Below are 11,007 nucleotides of genomic sequence, written 5' to 3'. Positions count from 1 at the left end.
GCCGTTCGTTTTGTCCTATAGTAACAGAAATACCAACAAAACAAAATGACATTTGACAGTAAAGTTTGAAAATGGACGGTCTCGTTTCACAAACCGAAAGCTAATTTTAATTTTACGTAATTGAAATTTTTATTGCAATATTTTCCACCTCCCCGAAGGTTAAAAGTTATGTCGTACAGTAATTAAGGTGAATCTAAAGGTTTTATCTAAAAAATATTCATAATAAGCGAGGCCAGCGCGATCGAAATTTTACCAAAAAGAGTACAATGACATATATATTTCTTTATAACTGATTGTGAATGCGTATAACTGTTAGGCATAGTTCATTCGCGTGCATGTTTAATATTTTGTTTCTACCAAATCTCATTGTTTTACGTAATGTATTACGTGAAAATGTTTTATTTTATATTTTAAATATTAATGAAAAGTTTAATTTTTAACTACAATATGTATTTATACAGGGTGTATCGGCACGTACCCGACAAACTTTAACCAGCTATTCCTTAGCACATTTGGAGTAAAAAATGTTATAGGCACTTTGCTGTCCGATAGCATTTTTTTTTTCAAATAAAAACAAAAAAATTAAAAATTTCCGCACTCCATCACTGTCATTGGTATTGCTTTTCGTGTTCAACGGCTGTTATAAGCAAGTATGTCGAAAAGCGTCTTCGCTCTTTCGCACACACTAAATAATAATAGTTAAAAATGAGACGAATGGTGCCGTGCCATTTCGTTGTGATTGTAAAAGCGCGCCAATATAGATAAACTCGTACATTATTCAACGGAATTCGAATAAAATATTGCCAGATGGGTTTTCAAACTTTGACAAAGGTTAAAACAGTGGTGACATATGGTGAAAATATGAATAATAATTTTTTTATTAAAAAAAAACGTTACCGGACAGCAAAGTGCACATAGGATTTTTTACTCCAAATATGCTAAGGAATAGCTGGTTAAAGTTTGTCGGGTACGTGCCGATACACCCTGTATATGAATGTGTATTTACTGTTAGATATTGTAAATTTCGTATGTTTGATGGTATGACATTTTCTTTTGGGGAAATAATACACGAGAATTACGTATGTACAGTTGACTGATAGAATAAAGAATATCTATGTGCTTATATTGTAACATACTTTTTTAATTAATGAATAGAAATAGGGTGAGTGGCGACTGCCGTGTTTTGATAGTTCCACCTTATATATTACGAATATGAATATCGGACCGACCAATGAAAATCGTTATGACAAAAGGCTCAAAGACGAAGGGGTAGACAAAAACATCGATTGGGTAATGACAAAGATCGCAAATGACAGTGACAGATGATTTTATGAGTGTTATGTTCAAGGTGCTGCCATTTATTGACGATTTAGTACCTTCTCAAAATATTAATTCTACTCTGATGGCAACTATCATCATGAAATCGTCGGTATGAAAATAATGATCATGAAAAGCGAAAATATTTCGTGTGGGCCCCGATATGGGGATCGATATGAAAAAAGTATGGTTTACAGCAGCCATAAGTCATAAGACTGAAAATTCCTAAAGGGGCTGTCTACAGAAATTCTGAGGAGATTATAAACGAATTTTCATGTGTCCTGGGAGAGGGCGGGTGGTGAACCATATAAATTATATTCGTTTCCTGGTTCCTGGGGGGAGGGAGTGGCGGCTAGAGAAATTATGATGTATGAAAACAAAATCTCAACACGAAAATAACCTGTCCCAAAAGAAATAACTCTTAAATGTCATTCTTGTCATTATTTGTTGTTGAGTTTTGTACAAAAATAGGAGCTAGATTATCTGAAAAACGAACTAAGAAGCTAAAGCACTTTTTGAAGCAGATGGCTTAGATTTAGACCTAAATCTAGCAACATTATAGCAGTATAGGAGTTTTTTTTAATTGCCGGTAACCCGGGCGTTTATTGCAATAACATAATCAAAATCACAAACATGAAAGTAACCCGCCTCACTAGAAGATTTCTGTTCTGAATTGTTTAGTTGGCAACACTGCAAAATAGACATAGTCTCAGTGATGCCATACCGCGAAGATTAAAATCGACAAATTTTAATGAAAATATCATAGGTAGATTAGAGTAAAAGTCGACATGAATCGGTAGGTCGTCAAAATATTAATAAGATCTGTAATGATATACCCGAAATTAGATTTCTGGTGAAACTATTAATTCCGAAAACCAAATGAATAAACGATTTTCAAAAATTTGTTTTCGACGCAAAACATCATTTAATACGTTTAAAGTGTAACTCAACAAATCAAAACCCAATCGTGGAATCAAATAGGAAAACTGGATTTCTGGGATTCTTATTTGTCTATTCATCATAGTCATCAAATTGTACATTTACCTAACAATATATTTGCCAACATATAGGTTGAGTCAGGACCATTTAGAACTATTTTATGGGACCGTACTGAAAAAATCCCAGTGCACCACAATTCAAAACAGCTTACAAAAAAACGTTAGTTCACACGGAATTGAAAGAAACAAGTAATGGGAATTGTATACCTTTAGAGAATATTTATATTTTGCATTAGAGTTCTAAATGTAGATGGTGGAAGAAGTCGGGGACGCCCGAGGTAGACATGACACGATCAAGCGAATCAGATACTTGAGTCGGGCCATGTCTAGAGTCAGAATAATAGAAGAGTATGTATGAGACAAGGAGTGTGTGCCAAGACCGAGTTTTTTGGCGATCTGTCCTCTCTGCCTACCCCTGCGGGGAAATTGGTTAGTTATAGTTCTAGCAAAGCGAAAACAAATATAAATGTATCAAGTACAGGAAATTGCCTAACCTCAAAGGAAAGTAACGAACAGTCAGCACAAAATTTACTTGGTGTTATAGACGAGCATGCATATATCACATATTACAGAAAATAGCTTATGTGAATGTAGTTTAAATAATATAGTTTCATATATAAGTGGATTTGTTCGAGACATTTTCGAATATCATTAATATGTGAACAATGCTTAGATACATTCTAAAGATAACTCTGTAATCGTGTCTTATTGGGATACATAGTATTCCCTTGTGTATGTATAAAAAATAGTGATGGACTTATTTACCCTTCTAAAGATGTTATAAAAAATTGTAAGATCTCTGAAAGAATTGTCAGGCAACGCTTTTCTGAAAGTACCCGTAAATGTATGCCAAAACAACGTTTAAAAAAAGAAAATTTGTTTTCCAAACTTAAGCAATATATAAAGGAACCATGGCCTTTGGAATAACCATATTGGTTTATTGACGATGGCGATTGCTCGAAAGTACAATAAGTACCGATATTTGGTTACATTATATCACCAAGAGATATGTCAACAGATCTCTTTCAAATCGTTTAAGTCGTTAAAGAAATTAAGGTAAACTTTAAAAACTCTTTAAAAAAACAACGCTTGATTTCAACTTAATTATCTAATGGAGACAGTTATCAAAGTTGGGGGTTTAAGTAAACATGCACAAAATAGGTTGAGGGTTTAGTTTGGGTTATTTTACTATTTTATGCGAATTTCCTTAGCTTCAAACTTAACTGAGAAAACTTTAATGCATCTTTTACCATCTCCCACCGCATAAATTAGTAAGTGCTATGACATATTTTTTTGTTTTATTTACATCTACCAATTACTGAATAAAATTTTGAAAAAAATGCTCTATTCATTTTATTGTGAGATTTCCAATTCCCTGTCTCATCGAATACCCAAGTCGTTATAAGCATTAAATACAAAAATAAAATAGTTCATACTATACCAATTTGCATACAAATCATTTCAAAAGTTGATCATATAAGATGGCTGCCATGTAATTTCCCCTCACCCTAGATTTGGCTTGCCATTCATACAAAATCGCGCTAATGCTCTGTCCATTGCTTTTTAGGTCCACGATTATGACGGAGTACAACCTGCCCCGGTTCTATCCATAAAATTAGTGACTTATTTTCATGGAATTGTTGATTGTCTATGAATATTATATTTGTAATCAAAATCTATAACCTTTGCAAAAATTGACGTTTGCTATAGGGACTTCGAATTTTAACCATGCTAATTTGTTTACAAATAAACCTTAACTTTATCATATGACTTTCTGTTTATATTATAATTGTGATTCACGGTGCATCGAGGCTGATTATTTGTAAGTTACCATTTTATTATCTAAGACATTTTATTTTATTTATAACTCCTTGAAAATATGATTCTGCTTTTATCCCGCTACTGAATATCAACAAATCTGGTTTTATTAGGATTTCTCAGGTGCTTGTTATATAATGAACTGATTGAAGAATGATAAAATTTAAATCTTGTATTGAAGTCAATGTTATGGACAATAATTTATTATTAGTTGGCCCTTTCACAACACTTAGAGCTTTCAATGTCCTTTGTTTATTACTCTCGCATTTCACTCAATAGTCGATTCCATCTATAAAAAGTGATAAATCACTCCATTTCAAGTCGTCTGTAGATCAAATTGATCACCAATATTAAAGTTTTGTACAATACATATCAAACAGAATTTTTTTGTGCTTTTACACATTACCTTCCATGAGAATAAAATTGTGGGCTTGACGGGACACCTACTTGGCTGCTATTATAAAAATAATTTTGCTCCAATTATAGCATGGAGAGTAATTTTCAATTCCTAAACCGTAATATACATTGAATATGCCGGTGTAGCATTGTATGAGTAGTGATTAAATGTTTTTAAAACTGATGCCCTTGTACCTACATACTATAGAAATGTAAACATATGTACAATCTTTGTATTATCAAAGGAGTTGTGATAAAGTTGTACTTGGAATTGCATTTGCAAAATGGCACTGTATTAAATTGATATTCCTGAAAGAAGTTTCAGAACACTAAATGACCGAAGTGACAAGACTAGAACAACATGTGTTTTAATATTTTAGTATTTCAATTTGAATATCATTTATATATTCCTTGACCTATTGCTTTGATTTATTTGCAAATGAAAGTTACATAAGTGGTATTGAATGCCCAGTTAGAGGATGGTTAGAGTTAGAGGGATCCTCAAACCATATATACATATAAATATTAATTCTTCAATATTTGCAAATTTCCTTTGTGGCCTCATTTTAATTAACCCAAGAAACCTTTGGCTTTGAAACATGGTCTAAACAAAGTTTATTATTTCCATTTTATAATATAATAATTTGCATTATTATTTTCGGTAAAAATCTCTTGATCGAAACAAGGATGTCGGCGTCCACCACATATTTGAAATTCACCTTCAGGAAAAACGGTTTCTGCCGTGCTGTGGTCTAAGACTTATTCCTTCCACAATATAATCAACTGTGCAACATATATTAAGGGTACTCATACTTCACAATACATCTATTGGCGTTATATTAAATTTAATCTCCTGCATAATTAACTGTTACATGTACTAAAATTATTTTTTTTACAAAATGATAAAATATTATTTAAATTTTTGTAGTACTAACATAATATTAAAGAAGGGACAATTATTGTCTTTACTCACCGCACATTTTTATTGGCTGCTATCTTTATGTATGATTGCAAGATTTCACCCGAACTAAATGAAATCTAAACAGTGTCCTAGTTATATCTTATTTAAATTTTAATGTGCGACATCTATTGACTTATTCTGCAAGATTAATATTTTATTTTTAGAATAACTTAATCAGTAAAATCTCAATTTGTAATATTTAATCATTGAAGACAATATTAGCGATTCCTAAACGAAAATTTGAAACAGAAAAATATATGGTCACATTTTAGGACAATGGAAATAAAGACAATGTTGTTAGTTCTTATTCGAAGTATGATACAGTTAAAAGGGACAATCAGTTGTAAAGGCACACACGGCAGATGCATTAAGAAATAATTTTTAAAACAGTATAAAAAAGGCAAAGGTGTGGACTTCTCATCTCAGAAAGCCATGGCATGTTCAAGGGGCGAGTTGAGTATGTATGTATGTGCATACATGTTTGTGGATGAAGCAAAGACAGAGGCATGTGACATTCCATCCTCTCTTTCCGAAACAGGAAGCAAACATAATTGTTACTTAATCACTCATAACATGTGATGCTTACGAAGAGTATAAACTAAACAAAATAACTCAAATGTTATCTGGAGAGATAATAATTATCTTATCATGAAGCACAACATTTTGCAAAAATGAACAATAATGAGGGTAACCAGTTACTACTCAATGTCATGGTTATAAAGTAAGATTCCATGTTTGAAATAATGATAATTGGGATGTATTTTGTTACAGAAATTTATTGAAGCGTTGCATTGGGTGTGGGTCGAAGCTAAGGAAAGTATTTATGTGTTTATTGCATTGTGTCAAAGACCAAGTATAATAAGACTATTCATGTGTTGGCATAATATTATTTTTAATTTTTACTCTAGCCACCTAGGTACTAATCAAAATGTCAACTTATTAACGTTTTTTCTTAGCATCAAAATATTTATTGCACAAAATTATCATGTTATTTTATTTTGTACTTCAAACAAAATTATTTATTTCACATAAAAACTTTACAGCGCTAGTACATATTTTATTACATAATGGGGAAAAATAATAATGACATTTAATGTGATTTATAAGTAGTACAGTACTAGTACATATTTTATTACATTATAGGGAAAAATAATAATGACATTCAATGTGATTTATAAGTAAAATACATTTATAAATATGGCAGTATTAATAATAAGTAACTCTGCAGGTGACCAAAAGAAGAAGTAAACACACTGTTTTTTCTGAAGTGGTGTTGATTTTTTTATTATTATTTTATTTATTTATCTTGGTATCAAAATATATATTCGATGGGTTTTTGCTGTTCGTCTCGCTCACTAAGAGGAGTTTCTGTATCGGGATAGACATAGTACATAAATAATTTAATAATTTTTTTCTTCAATGTTTGCAAAATCGCTTTGTGGCGTGATTTTATTTTAAATAAAATCAATAACGTTGTATTCACCACTATTTAATCAAAAATGATCGACATGTTAAAAAACCAATGGTTTCTTCGTCGGGAAAAACCATGGATAGATAAACTATAATGAAAACTTAAAAAATTAGAATAGACAAACAAGTATAGACAAGTATGTAAGTATATATATACAAATACCTATTGAAAAAACTATTAGAATGAGCGTTGATTAATTAGTTGTTATTATAAAAATAATAATTATATGAAATAAATAGTATCATAAAATAAGTAATTATTTCATTTATTTATTTATTTATTCATTTTTTGGGAAATCAACAGTTTATATTTTTACAGATTGTACATAAGTAAAATAGCCAAAATAAAACCAATTACGGATTTCCTCCTTGTGACTTTACGTAAGACAGCATTAGAAGAAATAATTAAATTTATGAGAAATGTGAAGTTATAATTATATAAAATAAAAGAATTGTATAAAATAATAGAACAAAATAATACAACAAAAATAACAAAAAGAAAGGGGAAAAAAAAAACTAAAATTTATATAAAATAAAAGATTATCGATACATTGGTAACCATAAGAATACAAACAATATTGTGCATATTAGTTGGTATGTAATTTATTTTAATATTGTTCAATATGTTGTAGAAGACGTCAGTTGCGGATTGAGTATTCAGATGGTTTAGATTATGATCCCAATCAATTTCGTTTAGTTTTGTGTTTATCATTGAATAATCTGCTTTTCTAAATTGTAATACTTGCTTTGTGTTAGTTTTCAGGTTTTTATTTTTATTTTTAATAGGAATTGAAATTAGCAGTGTTTTATGATAAATATCTTCTGGTACTAATGAAATGTTATTGTGAGTAATTTTCAGTTGTATGTTACTTAGAGCTAAATCAAGAATGCAATTATTTATATTATTACTCTGAGAGTTATATTGTTGCAGATTATTAAATGATAAAAATTCTATAAAGTTAAAATGGGCGGGATTTAATGAATTGATGGGTTCAGTGTACATATAATCACAGTTGTCATTTATTGGTAACCAAAGTAAGTGAGGTAGGTTGTAGTCTCCCACTTTAATGAAACTGTCATTATTGTTATCCGTCATAATCTGTGATACTTTGTTAATGTGAGAAGTAATATTTATAAGATGTATATTGTCAGGTGGGATGTACGAAGTACATATGTGAATTTTTTTACCAGGAAGTGATATAGTTACCCATATGTCTTCCGCTTCAGAATCCCATTCTAGTTTTTGATCAGAAATTAATTTACTTTTGACTGCAATTAAAACTCCACCACCGCGATTTTGATTGAGGTTATGATTGATAGTATAATTCTAAAGATTCCATTGTATTAAGTATATAGTGCAGTTAATATAAAGTTGCTGGAAAGTTAGTTGATGGAAATATTGTATGTTTTTAGTTTTTCTAGATCATTATAATTATTTATGCAATGGTGATTTGTGTTTTCATTAAGTCTTACATAAATTTTACAATTTTTGATCCAACAGAATTTGAATTTATTAATTTTGGTAAACTCTCTGACCTTTTTGTAGAGTACTTTGTTTTTATGAGTTAAATGTTCATTTATATAGATCCGTTGTTTTCCATTAAAGTTAATATCCTCTGCTGTTAGGCCCCTTCTTGTCCGGATTGCTGCTATGATTTCGTCTTTCTGTTTCCTGCCCTTTAGTTTTACTATAATATTCCGCGGTCTTCCTTCAATCTTCTCCTTGGGGGTGACTCGGGTGGCGTATTCAATGTCGTCGCTTACTATATTTAATTCTGAATAGATCCTTTTGATAATCTCCGTCAGGTTCTCTTGTTTTTTTTTCTGGTATCCCAATGATCTCTATGTTATTAATGCGTGCGTGTTGTTCGTTAGCATCCAATTGTTTTTGTAATTCTTTAAATTCATTTTGTATTACGGCGTTTTGTTCCAGAGTTTTTTCAAGGTTGTTGTTATTTTTCGTATCAATTTTTTTTTCTAGAGTTAATATTTTATTTTTTAATTCCTCGATTTCTTCTTTATACTCGTTTCTGATGATTTCCAGAAATTGTACCTTAAATTCTTCAAACTTTTTGTCAAGAAGTTGGAGGAGTTGGGTGTCCGTAGTATTTAGTGTTTTTGCAGTTGCTCGTGTAGTCATTTTGGCACGAAATATTAATTAGTATAACTTCACTTCACTATTAAAGCTATTAAAATATAGATATTTAGATTTTAGCTAGAATTTTTTATTTTATTTTGAGATATTTCAAGAGTGAAATAAAAACACGACAGCTGTCATTGAATGTTATTGTTACATTCAATGACAGTTATGTGTATAACAGAAACTTAAACAGATTTAAGATGCATTATAATTAGGGCTGCCACCTCTCCGGGTTTGACCCGAAGTCTACGGGTTTGCATGGTGCATGTCCGGGCTACGGGTTTAACATCGATATCTCCGGGTCAGACCGGGCGGTGGCAGCCAGAGGCGGATTTGCAGTCTTGGCCGCCCTAGGCCCTAAGGCCCCAGACCATGTAGCCGCCCCTTTCTCAGTACCCATCATATTGACCAGGAGTATCCAAACTTTTCAGTAAGTTCCTAGGGTCAAAACCGTTTTAATTTTCCTGCCATTATCATTCATGGTTCATGGGGTGAGATTTGTCCAGGTCTTGGCGGCGGATACGTCTGCCCACCTGCTGCGTGGCGGGCCGGATCGAGAGAGACTTGGTGAGGGAGGCCTTTTGACCTTTCCAGCCGGACTATCTTGACCCATCGCCTTGCACCGCAGTTGGAGGGATGTCTTCATACGTATGTCACTCCTGGACACACTAATCCCCAGATTCCTACCCACCCCTCATACATTTTCCTTTTCAGAACTTCCTATCCTTCCCTTCCTTAAAAAGACCCTCCACACAGCATCACCTAAGATGACATAGGTCGTGAGAGAAAATATTTTTCTCAAAGCCTCCTGTGTGGAATTAATGTAAAAAAATACAATAGTAATCACGCGTGAACTCGTCAATTGTCCATTTGGCTGGATCGTCGCTGATTTCGCACAGTTCCTGGTCCGGATAAGGCTGCACTCCTGGTACTAGTGGAACATCTTTGGCTTCTTCCTGTAATCCACTTGCCACATCGATAAAAATATCTGCACTTGAAGACACTAAAGAAACATCAGTTGACATAACACCGCTACCACTTGGAACGTCGCATGTTGGATCAATGACATATGGTTTTCCAAAGAAATAGTCTAATTTCCGCGTTTTTTGAATTACATCCTGTTGTTTATTATCTTTTTCTTAAGCTCGCTTGCGATACTCAGCCCCACTTAACCTTTTCTTTCCATCCATATCTAATTATGCGAAATAACACTTTTTACGTGAGGTATCGCCACGTCCTGTAAAATATTTTGATTTTTGTTAATATTGCAGTACATACACGTCGCGTCGCGAATACTTTTAATAAATTAGAAAAACGCTCGTCCACTCGCTGCAATTGTTGTACGCACACTGGCATACTGACCACTGCCGGCACTGACTGCTGTCGCCTGTCGCGAGCGGGTGCGTATTTCCAATCCCTACGCGGGTTTGTTCCTCTGGAACGATTTCGGTCGAAAAATGGACAACGGACCACTTTTATTTTTCTGCGATTGATTTCGGTCCAAAAATGGACCACATTTCCTAGCATTCGTAAAACATTTATTGTAATTATTTAAAACATTTTCTTGGCCAGCCGTTTATTTTAACACGGAGCTATTGCATATTGCAATAGCTCCGTGTATTTATATTTCTTAAGTACAATATTTAGGTACTTAGGAAGTAATTTCTTGTTATCATCTGTGACTTTTTTGTCACGATTGGCCGCCCCTAATATCTGGCCGCCCTAGGCCCGGGCCTACATAGGCCTAAGGGCAAATCCGCCTCTGGTGGCAGCGAACCAGACGACCATCACGGCCATAAATAAACCACTCTCTAGATCGATATCTTCGGGCTTTTTGTATGGCCCCATTTTGTCACCCCCTTAACCACAGACGACCACAGATAAAACGGTCGTTTGGTCCAGACAGG

General features: G+C 33.0%; 1 protein-coding gene across 1 annotated transcript in view; it reads left to right on the top strand.

Annotated features, from left to right (window-relative positions):
- Nucleotides 1-3,997: 3,997 nt before the first annotated feature.
- Arms (Ankyrin repeat-rich membrane spanning) overlaps nt 3,998-11,007 on the top strand; it is a 131,375-nt gene continuing 124,365 nt past the window's right edge. The window contains exon 1 of the mRNA XM_089634999.1: nt 3,998-4,137. The gene's annotated coding sequence lies outside the window, so the exon portion shown is untranslated. The remainder of the gene's footprint in view (nt 4,138-11,007) is intronic.

This window comes from Hesperophylax consimilis, chromosome 8, assembly GCF_061612785.1.
Source record: "Hesperophylax consimilis isolate HC1 chromosome 8, BYU_Hcon_1.0, whole genome shotgun sequence".
Taxonomy (NCBI): domain Eukaryota; kingdom Metazoa; phylum Arthropoda; class Insecta; order Trichoptera; family Limnephilidae; genus Hesperophylax; species Hesperophylax consimilis.
This window is presented reverse-complemented; position numbering and strand designations above follow the sequence as displayed.